Source organism: Sorex araneus, chromosome X, assembly GCF_027595985.1.
Source record: "Sorex araneus isolate mSorAra2 chromosome X, mSorAra2.pri, whole genome shotgun sequence".
In the NCBI taxonomy this organism is placed as follows: domain Eukaryota; kingdom Metazoa; phylum Chordata; class Mammalia; order Eulipotyphla; family Soricidae; genus Sorex; species Sorex araneus.
The window spans coordinates 206,793,372-206,807,339 of record NC_073313.1 but is presented as its reverse complement, the minus strand read 5'-3'; the positions used below and the strand labels follow the sequence as shown (position 1 = coordinate 206,807,339).

Genomic DNA, 13,968 nt, shown 5'->3' with positions numbered 1-13,968 from the left:
GATCCCCTGAGCACTACCAGGAGTAATCACCAAGTGCAGAGCCCAGAGTAACCCCTGAACATTGTCAGGCATGACTCCAAAACAAGAAGAAAGTTTCTTGTGTAAATAGTCCTAACTCTGGACAGCTCCTGCCTCAAGATACAACATCTGAGACAGCAGAGGATACAGGGACTGGAAACAGAACTAGATGTGAGATCTAAATCATGAACTTCCTTAGGCACCTGATTGGTCTGATGCCTTGTTCCTGCCATGGAGACATGCAAATAATAAACAGAATCATTCCAAAGATCCAATGAGCTAATAAACAGAGTACTTACACCTGGACATTATGGCACAAATATAGGATGACATGAATTCTCAGGGTGACTGCCCATTAAGGCTCCTTGGATCAGCCAATGCCCAAGTTCTCCAAGCTCCACTACAAGGTAGACGGTAGCAGCACCATGGACAACTCTCACTGTGTGGGAAATGAAGCTGGGTAATGCTCCCCACGGAGGATGAAGAGGGGATCGCCGATACAACACTCAGCCAGCAGGGTCTGGCTTGAAATGTGCCCCTCCAAATGATTCCACTCCAAAATAAGGGCTTGAGGGATAGTACAGCGGGTTCTATCTCTGGCACCACCTACGATCCCTGAGCCTACCAGGAGTGATATTTGAGCATAGAACCAGGAGTAAGTTCTGAACACTGTTGGGTGTGACCCTTTCAACCAACCCCCCTCCACAAAAAAAGTATAACTGTATCACTGTTACTGTCATCCTGTTGCTCATCAATCTGCTCGAGCGGGCACCATTAACGTTTTCATTAGGAGACTTGTTGTTACTATTCTTGGCATATCGAAATCTATTTCTTGTAGGCTATTGATGCACTAACGTATCTGGCTGTGAAGAAAAGATCCTCTCAGCTGGGGTCATTTGGTGTAAGCCAGACTGTGAGACTGTGGACAAGAGGACCACTGAAGACCAAGCAGGCAGCGCCTGAGGGGACAGGCAGCTTTGGTTTTTTTTTTTTTTTTCCTTTTTGGGTCACACCCGGCGATGCACAGGGGTTACTCCTGGTTCTACACTCAGGAATTACTTCTGGCGGTGCTCAGGGGACCATATGCGATGCTGGGATTCGAACTCGGGTCGGCCTCGTGCAAGGCAAATGCCCTACCCACTGTGCTATCGCTCCAGCCCCAAGGGGACAGGCAGCTTTGGGGTTTGGATTCTCATCTGCCACACTCAGGGTGTGCTAGAAGTAAGTTTCTGAAGTCCCAAGTGGCACCAAGGCCAAACGAGGCCACAGCTGCATGACTCACAAAGGCACTCACTGCAGGCCTGGCAGGGGGCAGAGGGGCAGAGAATGTGCATGAAGCAGAGGCAAAGATGCCAGCATAGGCCAGCTGATCAGACAAGAGCAGGGGAGGGATGACTGGGTGACCAGAGTCTATGCTGCTGTGGCAGTGACTGTACCCATAGCCTGCATGGAGCATGGGTAAAGGGCAGAGCTCCTGGCTGGGCTAAACCTCCACAGCCACTCTACAGTGTCTGCAACGGAGCCTCAAGGGGAGCCACCAAGGTGTGTGAGTAGCTGAGACCCGCTGGTGGAGGAGGAGCAGGAGGGTGGGGGAGAACCCCTTTCCCCAGAGGAAATCTACAGAAAGGCTCCATCCCTAGGAACTGCTCCTCATTTGGGCAGCTCGTGATGGAAAGGGAAGGAGCATCCTCCTTGTCACTCTCATAAAGCAAGGCCTATGGGAAAACAGGGCTCACTGGGGACCCCCACACTGCACCAAGCCACACACGGGGGCTCGTGTCTCCTGCTGGCCTCCAGGAGGGGAGACAGACTTGGACAGACTTGCAAAACAAAGCCCCCAAATGAATCTATCCCCAGCAGGGGAAATGGTGAGAGCATTCCTAGGGAGTCTTCCCTGGGCCAGGACATGGGTTTTGGGGACACGCTGCTCCTCCAGCACATCCTGAGTTCTGGAAACCAAGAGAGTCTCTGAGAGCAGGTAGATGAGCAAATGTGGCTGAGAATGGCATAAAGGACCTTCCACATTTTGGGTCTTTCCAGGCTGACGGGGACAAAGCCAAGAAGAGACAAAGGTGGCAAAGGTGGGTCCCCAGTCTGTTCAGCTGGTCATGAGAGGGTCCCAAAGACAAAAGGCAATTTGGCTTTTCAAGAGTGCAGGGAGCCTGGGGCCTGCGGGAGGAGGGGACCCGCCAGCCCCTTCATGGAGCAACTCCAAACCAGGAAGCAGAACTGATGCTCTGGAGGCTGAGTGGCAGCTGCTGAATGTACCCTGTCTTTACATGTCCTTCTCCGGATGTCACGGGGAGAGACATCAGGCATCCCCCGTTTCTTTACGAGTCCGCGTGGTGCCATGCTGATGGGGATTTGTGGGACCCCGCTGTGGAAAGGCCTAGTTTCTCCGGGGTATGCATTCTGCAGCGATGTCTAGTTACAGACAAGATAATAAACGGGCATGGCTGGAGGAGCAGTTTATACATTAAAGGATGGGAGGGCTCAGGTGATATTGGAAGCTGCTGGTAAATACAGCTTTATCAAGGAACTTATCAAGGTCAGAGACGGTGCGCTGCAGTCATTGGGACGTGAATACAATGAGGGATGCGGCCCGGCACCAAATGCCACACTGGCACAGCTGTGGCAAAATAGGCAGGAGAGGCACAGGGAACCCAGTTCTTTTAGATCTACTGCCTATCCCCTGGAAGAATTTTCTGTGGCATGGGGAAAATATCTACAAAAGACAACGTGATAAATATAGACACAAGCCATATCAACATTATAAATATCGATTGGAGTCATGTCTCTAGTTTCAAGCAAAAGACAGGCTAGGGTCTGGAAAGACGTTCAAAGGGCTACAGTGCCGGGCTGCAGAAAGGGAGCCTGGCATTGCATGGTCTCTAGGCACTTCCACGGGTGCCCATGCCCCAGAGACCGATTGATCCCAAACACCCACCAAAACCCAGAAAAGAGAACAAAGGGATAGTCAAGTCTGTCTCGTCTCCAGGCCCTACCAGGACAGAACCAGAAGTAAGCCCCAAGTGTTGCCAGCTGTGGCCCAGAAACAAAACAAAAACAAACCAAAGGTTAATTTTTTTAAATATCTGATTTTTGTGTGTGTGTGTGTGGTAAGGGGGGGATGTGGAAATGCTAATTTTTGTGGTATTCACCGACCCTAAACTCCCAGATTGTCCTGATTACATGTCATTTGTCAAACTTGAGTTATTTTTCAACACTCTGAAGATACTTTAGAGAAGTGTTTTTCAACCTTTTTATGACTGTGGCCCCTTCTGACTTTCTTTCTTTCCTGTGCACCCCCATCTCCAGTCCTACTGGCTGGTCCTCTGTTTCCAGACGAGGGTCCCCCATGCTTGCAACTTTCATCTGTGGTCCTCTGTGGTCCTCTTTCATCTGTGGCGATCCTGATTGAGAGGTACTGCTCTAGAGAACTTGACTGTTCTGTTTCCCTTTGAGAAAAGTTTGGTGTGGGATATCCTAATTTTACAAGACAAAACATGTTTCTTGGCCATGCAGGACACTCGCAGCCTCAGCCTGGGATTGAGATCCTCCGGGGTTGATATTCCCAAGGGTTGGGGACACCCCAGAGCCTGGGGACTGGGCATGTGAAGTGTCCCACTTAGCAATGCCCTGCAGCCTGCCACCTCCTCACTGAGCACCAGCAGAGAGAACAACACTGTCAGCTTCTCAAATGCCCCTGGGGAGTTCCAATAGCAAAGCACAAATATCTCAGGGGCTTTCCTTCTGTGTAAAATTAGAGATGGATCAATAAGAGGAAAGGGAGGGTCCAAGCACAGCAGTACTTTGGGGTAGTTCTGGTGAGGTGACACTGTACCCCTAAAACTTAGAAATGTTTTACAATCTTGTAAACCCATGTCACAGCCAGAATATATACATATATATGTATATATATATATATATATATATATATATATATATATATAAAACAATAGTGTTCAGGGGCGAAGGTTTTATGAATGTTTGTGATAAATAAAAGTTTCCTATCAGTCTCGGGGTGAGGATTCCAAATGCTAAAGCTCCGGGTGCTCAAAGCTTTTAAGACAAGATTTATTATGTTTGGAAATGGAAAATAACCAACATTCACAAAGTGTCTATTATAAGGCAAGCTACCAGTTCTACAGTAAACCTTGAAGAAGATGCAGTTATTAACATTTTCTTTTGAAACACCGAAGCAGCAAGTAAGCTGAAGATGGCATCAGGAAGTAGTTAGTTCTCCATCTAATGAGGCAGAGATTGAAAAAGCGCATTCACTTATTTTTGAGGAGGTATGATAAGGATGTATCATTCCTTTTTCCTCACTCATTTTTCCATTTCCTTTTTAAAGAATGGGGCCAGAGCTGGCAGTGTTGAGCACTGTCACCTCCTACGGGCTGAAGCTCGAGGAGACGGCACCTCACAGTGCTGGGGGTCCAGCTGGCGCTGGGGATCGAACTCGTGGCTCTCTGCAGGCGAGGCATGTGCTGTCACTTGTGTCAATTCCCTAGCTCACAAAAACTAATTCTTAAATAATTAAGGACAGTCCCTTCTGTGGCCATCGCTGAAGTGCCAAAATGAAGTTCAATCCTTTTGTGACTTCGGACCGGAGCAAGAACCGTAAGAGGCATTTCAATGCATCTTCCCACATTCATAGGAAGATTATGTCTTCCCCTCTTTCCAAAGAGCTGAGAGAGAAGTACAATGTGTGATCCATGCCCAGCCGGATGGACGACGAGGTTCAGGTTGTGAGGAGACACTACAAAGGTCAGCAAATTGGCAAAGTAGTCCAGGTTTACAGAAAGAAATATGTTATCTACATTGAACGAGTCCAGCGGGAGAAGGCAAATGGCACAACTGTCCATGTGGGCATTCACCTGAGTAAGGTGGTTATCACCGGACTAAAACTGGACAAAGATCGCAAAAAAGATCCTTGAACGAAAAGCCAAGTCTCGCCAAGTAGGAAAGGAGAAGGACAAATATAAGGAAGAAACGCTTGAGAAGATGCAGGAATAAAGTTATATACAACTTGATTAAAAACTGTAAAATGAAAAAAAGTAATTAAGGACAGGTGGATTATACTTTTTTTTCACAGATCTTTGGTAAATTCAACAAAGAGGACTAAGTTGAGGCTAACCAGTTAAGAAGAAAGAATATTATCCATGAGAAACAAAAAGCAAGAGTTAAATTGGACGTGGACTAAGAAGATTTGGGCTCAGTTCCTGATTCAGTCATATATGTACGATTGACCAGTTCAGCATCTCCACGATTGTGCAAGGAACACTGAGAGTAAGAAAGCCACGAAAAGACACCTGTCTTTGGAAACTCTTGAGCTCATTCACCAACATGGTCTGGAGTGAGCCTCAGGCAATCACAAGCTAATATCCGAGCTCACAAAGCTGTGCAGAGAAGCGATAAAGGAAGACCTCAAAGAGAGAAGAGCAGCAGTGCTGACCGATAAGGCAGAAGCCAGGAAAAGCATACGCAACACCCGCCTGTTCTTCGACAACTATAAGACTAAGATGACTGCCCTCCAACATCCTGATGGATCTATCACATTTTCCAGAAGGGCAATGGAAAAGGTTATCCACGACTTCTACTCGGATCTCTTCGATAGCCACATTCCAAATTCCACAGGATAGATAGGTTGTTCCCAGCATTCTCCCTTCCGAAATACAACATGCCATTTCGTCAGTAAGGAAGCATCTAGCACGCACCTGGACCAGGCAATGTCGGACCTGAACACCTGAAGAATCTGCTGCCAGTACTCATCAATATACTGGCTTGGCTCTTCACATGCTACCTGTCTGAATGCAAGGTCCCGTCCCAATGGAAAACCAGCAGGACCATCCTGCTGTACAAGAAGGAAGATATCCATGACATCGGCAACTACCACCTGATCTGCCTGTTGTCCGTCGTCTACAAGTTATTCACTTGAGTCGTCCTGAATAGAATTGGCAGGACACTAGACGAAGGACAACCATGAGAGCAAGCTGGGTTCCAAAAATGATCGAGCATATCCACATGGTGATCAAGCTCATTGAGGTTTTGCGAGGGTTCAAGATGCTGTTCTGTCTAACGTTCATTGATTTAAAGAAGGCTTTTGATTCTGTTGAGACTGAATTGATCATTGAAGCTCTAGCCAAACAGAGCATTCAAACTCAGTACATCAGGATCCTCCATGAGTTGTATTATGGATTCACCACCAGGATCTCACCTTTCTACAAGAAAGTGATCATCGACGTTAAGAGGGGGGCTCAGCAGGGTGATAACATTTCACCAAAACTCTTCAGTACCACCCTCCAGAACATCATTTGATGACTGGAATGGGAAAGAATGGGAGTGAAGATAGATGGTCGGCAACTATACCACCTCCGCTTCACTGATGACATTGTTCTAATAACACCAAACATTAGCCAAGCAACATAAATTCTGGCCAACTTCAACCGTGAGTGTGGAAAGGTCAGACTGCAGCTGAATTTCACGAAGACAATGTTCATGGAAATGGACTAGTTCCTGATGTTCCATTTGCTCTAAATGGAATGAACATCTTCGAATGCAGCAGTTATGTGTACCTGAGTCAAGAACTCAACATGACGTATGATCTGGCACCTGAGCTGCGCAGGAGGAAGAGAGCAGCATGGAACACATTCAAGAGCATCGAAAATGTTGTTAAGAGGACGAAGAACCTCCAGCTCTGGGCACATCTTTTCTACTCCACCATTCTTTCTGCACTAATATACGTCTCAGACACCTGGGCCCTACAAAAACAGGATAAGAACACTATTCGGGTCACCCAAAGAGGAATCAAAAGAGCTATGTCTGGAGTATCACCTTTCACTCAAGTGAGAGAAGGAATCTGGAGTTCTGACCTCCGTCAACAATTGAGAATCAGGGACACTGTCTATTTGCCAAAGCGTCGAAAATCAGATGGGCCAGACATGTAATGCGATTTGGAGATGACCGCTGGACTAGAGCTGTTTCTGACTAGATTCCATGGGATGGCAAAGGAACGCATGGCCACCCAGCTACAACATGGTAAAACTTCTTTGTCAAGATCCTGAATGAATGGTTTGAGGCTCTTCATGCTCCTGGAGCGAGTAGAAGCCATTGGACTACACCAGCACATGACAGGGATGAATGGAGATGTTACTGGCGCCCACTTGAGAACATCGATGATCAACAGGATGACAAGTGACAAGTGATGTACTTTTGCTATGTGATGCTAAGCTACTGAGCTACTAGCTTTCAGTATAGTAGCTCTATAATCAAACATCATTCATCCTACTCAATCAACAGTTTATTTATTTATTTATTTATTTATTTTTTTGCTTTTTGGGTCACACCTGGCGATGCACAGGGAGTTACTACTGGCTTTACACTCAGGAATCACCCTTGGCGGTGCTCAGGAGACCATATGGGATGCTGGGAATCGAACCCGGGTCGGCCGCGTGCAAGGCAAACGCCCTACCCGCTGTGCTATCACTCCAGCCCCAATCAACAGTTTTTTTGATGTTCAAAAAAAGAGACGTATGGTGAGGTTGCTCTATGCGATTTGTGATTTGGAAATATTAGGTGACTTATAGTAACTTTGGAAGATAATAATCCAGAGTTCTCATGCCGGGTATTACTTTCATTCTACTTTGCAGATTTTTGGGTCTAATGCCTGTATCACAAATGCTGTCATTAAATTATCAATTCATTTTAACCTCATAGAAATGAATGTCTAGCATTCTGTCTCATGTCTTCCTTCTTTGTGTTCCATGAGCAGAGAATCTTCCTTCTGCAAATCTACAAATCTAACTATAACACACCTTTCCTTTTTTTTTTCTTTTTTTTTTTTTTTTGTTTTTGGGTCACACCCGGCGATGCACAGGAGTTACTCCTGGCTCTTCACTCAGGAATTACCCCTGGCGGTGCTCAGGGGACCATATGGGATGCTGGGAATCGAACCCGGGTCGGCCGCGTGCAAGGCAAACGCCCTACCCGCTGTGCTATCACTCCAGCCCCAATCAACAGTTTTTTTGATGTTCAAAAAAAGAGACGTATGGTGAGGTTGCTCTATGCGATTTGTGATTTGGAAATATTAGGTGACTTATAGTAACTTTGGAAGATAATAATCCAGAGTTCTCATGCCAGGTATTACTTTCATTCTACTTTGCAGATTTTTGGGTCTAATGCCTGTATCACAAATGCTGTCATTAAATTATCAATTCATTTTAACCTCATAGAAATGAATGTCTAGCATTCTGTCTCATGTCTTCCTTCTTTGTGTTCCATGAGCAGAGAATCTTCCTTCTGCAAATCTACAAATCTAACTATAACACACCTTTCCTTTTTTTTTTCTTTTTTTTTTTTTTTTGTTTTTGGGTCACACCCGGCGATGCACAGGAGTTACTCCTGGCTCTTCACTCAGGAATTACCCCTGGCGGTGCTCAGGGGACCATATGGGATGCTGGGAATCGAACCCGGGTCGGCCGCGTGCAAGGCAAACGCCCTACCCGCTGTGCTATCGCTCCAGCCCCATTTTTTCTTTTTTCTTTTTGGGTCACACCCGGCAATGCACAGGGGTTACTCCTGGCTCATACACTCAGGAATTACCCCTGGCAGTGCTTGAGGGACCACATGGGATGCTGGGAATTGAACCCAGGTCATCTGCATGCAAGGCAAATGCCCTACCCGCTGTGTTATTGCTCCAGCCCCCACACCTTCTTTAAAATTCTGTAAAGGGTCAAAAACCTAGTTATTGTGTTTCATTCGTAATTCTGGTTTCTGGGGGTGGGCAGGGATTGGACCACACTTGGTGGTGCTCAGGCCTTACTCCTGGCTCTGTGTTCAGGGATCACGTTTTTTTTTTTGGCGGGGGGTCACACCCAGCGATGCACAGGGATCATTCGACTTCATGCAAGGCAAACACCCTACCCGCTGTGCTATCTCTCCAGCCCCAGGGATCACTTTTGAGGTCTTGGGGGACCATATGTGGTGTCAGGAGTTGAATCCAGTTTGGCTGCACACAAGACAAGTGCCTTATCCTCTGTGCTCTCTCTCCAGCTCCTTGAGCTCCTTGTTTGTAATTCTGACTGGTGAAACAATGTGAATTTTTCCACAGTTAGATGGTATACTTTATTTTATTATAGGGCAATAATGTAATGAACCTATTTCATTAGGGTAATAATGGAATGAAATTAGTTTAGTCAATAATATTCAGCTTAAGCTCAGATTTCTAAAATGTCTCACCTTAGAACATTCAAAGAGTCTCAAAAAGGCTATTTTAAAATCTGTTTTGGTTTGGGATGGGTTTTAAAACATAGACTCAAAAGTCAGACAAAACTGGCACAAATCTTGAATCCCCCACTTTCTAGACAGTTACTGGCAGATTCCAACCCAAATCTTTTCCTAATCTATAGAATGGGGACAATACAAAGAACTCCCTCTTGAATTGTTCTCTTGAAAGAAGTGAATTAGATCATTGCTCAACTTAGTGTCTAGAATAGCTGTGGTCAGCAAATGTTGACTGTGATGAACTACAACTGCATTTGTGTTTCAGTTTACAATCCCCCCTATGAAAAAGCTAAAGGGTAAGTAGGTACTATTAAAATCATTGTATAGCTTAAGGGATTTGTGATTTGGAAATATTAGGTAACATAGTAACCTTGGAAGACAATAATCCAGAGTTCTCATGCCAAGTATTACTTTCATTCTATTTGGCAGACTATTGGGTCTAATTGCCTGTATCACAAATGCTGTCATTAAATTATCAATTCATTTTAACCTCATAGAAATTAAAGTCCAGCATTCTGTCTCATGTCTTCGTTCTTCTGTTTTTCACAATGAAAAGAGAATCTACCTTCTGCAAATCTAACTGTAACACACCTTTCTTTAAAACTCTGTAAAGGATCAGAGACCTAGTACAGGCAATGAGGCACTTGGCCCTGCTGGTTCAAGTCCCCAGCACCACATCTGGTCCTCTGAGCACTTCCAGGGGCCATTCCTGAGCACAAACCCAGAATAGCTCTACCCAAGAGGCACTGCTGGGTGTGACCCCTGGCCCAAAGAAAACAAACTATGCGAAGAGTTTTTCACAAGGTTTATAAAATTATAGTCAAGACTTGGAATGATCACAGCATTCCCCCCAGTCTGACCTCAGTGTAATCCATGCCTCATCTACTGATCTCGGGTCTGGGCACGCTCTCCGGGTAAAGCAGCTTATTGTTTCCTGCTCTGACTTTCCCACCCCCACCTTCTCATCCATGCAGGCTAGGGGTTCTTCCCTTTGTTCTAGGAAGAAGAGTACTAAAATAAAAATCTCCACTGCTCTAAAGATAAAAGGACATTCTCCATCACCTAAACATTCAATAATGACAGACTGGATCTACGGAGGAACATGCAGAGGACAGACTATAGGTAGCTATTAAAAATCTCATCCCTAAGGAATAGTTGAGTTATTTTATATTAAAGTTTAACATGTCAGGAATTGAAAAGGAACCAGAATGGGCACCAAGATGTTAATAGTAATTATCTCCGAGAGAAGTGAATAGAGGTGGTGTGTATTCTCAATGGACTCTTTTGAGTCATTTCCAAACTTTCTACAATGAACAGATTGACTTTAAAAATAAAGCCATTAAAATCATGAGGTCATCCTTATAATGAAGCCCAAACTAAATGGGCAGCTTTCTGCATTTTCTTCTTGCTCAATTCTGATTCCTGATGGCAAACACCCAACAGTTGGTTCCTTGAGCAAATAAAAGTTAAAGAAAGGTTGTAAGTTGCTTTTATAGGGAGAGGAATATCCAAACCCAAGAAATGGCAGCATAATGCAACCACTTATCCTGTAAGTCCTATTAGCTTTCACTCAGGGCAGAGCAATCTTTCTAAGACAAAGGCAAAGTATTGTTATGTCCTGAAGAATAAGATTCACTGTGAATTTCTCATCCCACAAAGATCAGGCTATTGTAGTCATACTTGTCTTTTCATCTTATTTACATTTGAGGATGAACTTTATAACTCTGAGCATTGTATAGCATTTCCCAGATGAAATCAAAACTCTAAAATGGGTTGGAGAGATGGCTTGAAGGGCTGGAGTACAGGCTTTGCATGCCGGAACCCTGGGTTCAATCCCTGGCACCTCACGGTCCCAAGCACTGCAGGAGTGACTCCTGGTCTTGCACTGGACACAGCCCATGAACACCACTAGATATGGCTCAAACCCTGGCCCTGCCCCCGCCCCCACCAGAAAACAATAGAAAAACTTTAGGCACCACTGAATTTAGGCTTCTAATCTGTGTTCTTTTAAGGAAGCAAATTTACCTGCAATTATCAGGACTTCAAATGTCACGTTCTTAAGAAAAGATTTGGCTAAAGATTTAACTAATGTAGTCTCTGCCAACGGAGAGAAAATGAACAGTCTCTCCAGTGCCCTCCAGCGGGGGTGTGTGGAACAGAAGGCCAAGAGAACCACACAGGCAAATGTCAGGTCAACAGTGCTCCTCCATAACGGCTCACATTGTTTGGTCATCTTGTTTCCTTTACCTTATACACAGCCTATGCTATAAATTACTTTAGCAATAAGTTAACTGCACTCAAGTCTTTGAGTCGCTATCCCATTTGAAAGACTCTAGAACCTGCTAACAGTTTCCTTATATGCATATTACAATATCACATAGATTTATATATCTATGTGTATATATATATATTTTTTCCCCATTTTTCTCAGACCCAGCTGACTTCTCTCTTCTGAAGATACTTGGGCATCTGGTGTTTTAGGAAATTTTGGGATTGTAGACCTTACCTAGAACTATATTTAGGAAATAGCACCGACCTCCTTTCTCTCCCACCAGGCTGGTCTGAGACCGTGCTGAACACAGAGTGAACACTGGGATTCACGTTTCTTGGGGGAAAGAGATCGCACGCAGGAGACTTCCATGTTTCCTTGAGGCCACCTTGTAACCAGTTGGCTTCCAGCACTTACTCTGCTGCTTATCTGGTCAAGGGGCATCTCTGCCCCTGCTCCCCATCCAAAGCGCCCACTCGGAGGCAGCCACATGGCACCTTTCTAAAGAGAAGAGTCTCCATAATATCCATTTGCTACAGGGTAACCTCTTGTCTTTAGACTTATAAACAAAGTGAAATCAAAACAATGGGCTCTGAGAGCTCATTTTAGGTCTGATGGCCCTGTCTGGAAGCAGCGACAACAGTGCCGACAAGCTGTCACTATTCTATAGTGCTTGCCCCCCAGTGCCACGCAGGTGCAGACCTGCGTAACCAGGCTGGGCATTGTGAGTCACTCTGCCTGCCACCACATAAAAAGCTAATTTCACATTCAGAATGTATGTTTTTTTTTTCAATACCAATAGCAACAAGAGTGTGCCAAAAAATTTCCCCTGAAGCTCTATTCTGTTTTTTAAACTACAGAACATTCTTTCATAGTTTGACAGTTAAAATGCTGCAGTTAATGTAATAAACAGAGAATTTTTCTAAGTAGCCTGTCAAAACAAGTGACACTTTTTTTTTTTTTTTGCTAGCGAGTCTCAGATTCGGAACAATAGGAAATACCTTTCAAAGCAACATCTTCATTATACAATCAAATTCTCGAAGTAATCTTCTCATCAAAGAATATTGTGTTATTTCTTTCCCAGTAATTATCAGAGTTCTGCAACCTCTCTGGCAATGGTGACTATTATAAAAATGCAGCTGTGCAGAGTTAAAAGATTGGGGGGTCCTGCCCCGGTCGATATGGTGCCAATGCATCTCCTGTCTCTACATTTCTTAATGACTTGGCAGTTTGGGCAGTTAAAAATCAACATTTCTAAGACCTTTGAACGTGCCCTCAAGTTTCCAAGATCAAAGTTCTCAGCTGGTCTCTTAAAAGACAAGTTGACAAGTCGTGATACTGGCAACTCTTAATTCTTGATCAACTAAGCTTATTTTCTGCCCACCTAAGTAAAGCAAAATCTCCAGCAATGAAAGAAAACCTGTGTGTGTGTGTGTGTTGTGACATGAAAGTCAGTTCTCAAAAATTAAGATGCCTTATTTCTCACTTCCCCATATTGTGGAAGTTATTATTCCAGTAGAGAGAAAATCTAAGAGAACCAAGTCAAAAAAGATACCTGCTAGGCCAATTCCAATGTTTATTTTTCCTTAAAACCTGAGGATATGGGAAAATTTCAGGGGCATTCAGAACAATGTCTCTTAGAGGCCTGACAAAACATGTACTATAACCAGTTTATCTTCAGATTGTAAATTTATTCTTGGGGCTGTGAAGGATCATGCAATTCAGTGAAGTTTGGAAGAAAAAAAAACAGTGCAAGCACAAGCCCCTATTTCCAAGAGAGACTCATGAAACCAGCTCTCAGGCTTTTGTGAGGGTGAATCAAACAATTAGTATGAATGCCCCTAGCATGGTGTCTGGCACACAGCAGGCACTCAATAAATGTTCCTTGCATTTGAATCTAATTTGGGAATGCCTCTCTCATTGGATTACAAACTCTCCAAAGGCAGGAACCACTTCATTACTTTCTTAAACCTTTCGTTAGATCCTCAAAAATCTTTGTGAATCAAATGGCCATTTCTGCCTCCCTTGAAGCAACTAAGAGTTAAAGGAATATTAGCTGGCTTTATATACTTCTTCGTTCATTCACTCAGCAAAGGTTTATTGATTGTCTACTTGGAGGGATAAGAGCTACTCTACAGCCTTTTTTGTACCTTCCTCATCAGCTTAAATCTCCTTCACACTTCCTTCTTGTGTCCCACTACACTTTCCTTTGCAGCTAATGATTCAACTGTGGGAAAATGATTACTGCACAACTCACTGTTTAAGGTCTGCCCCCTGCACTAGATAGAAAGTTCCAGAAAGAAGATGTAGCTTTCTCGTTCAGTGCTGCAGTCTTAGCAACCACTATAGTTTCTAGAGCAAAACAGGAATTCTAGAAATATTTGAAAGCAAGAGAT

The 13,968-nt window shown here is 44.4% G+C and overlaps 1 protein-coding gene and 1 pseudogene across 2 annotated transcripts in view; one reads left to right on the top strand and one right to left on the bottom strand.

Annotated features, from left to right (window-relative positions):
- Nucleotides 1–13,968, bottom strand: part of RAPGEF4 (Rap guanine nucleotide exchange factor 4) — a 338,326-nt gene that overhangs the window by 85,677 nt on the left and 238,681 nt on the right. The window lies entirely within an intron of this gene.
- On the top strand, nucleotides 4,593–5,109 carry LOC105943092 (60S ribosomal protein L26-like; annotated as a pseudogene).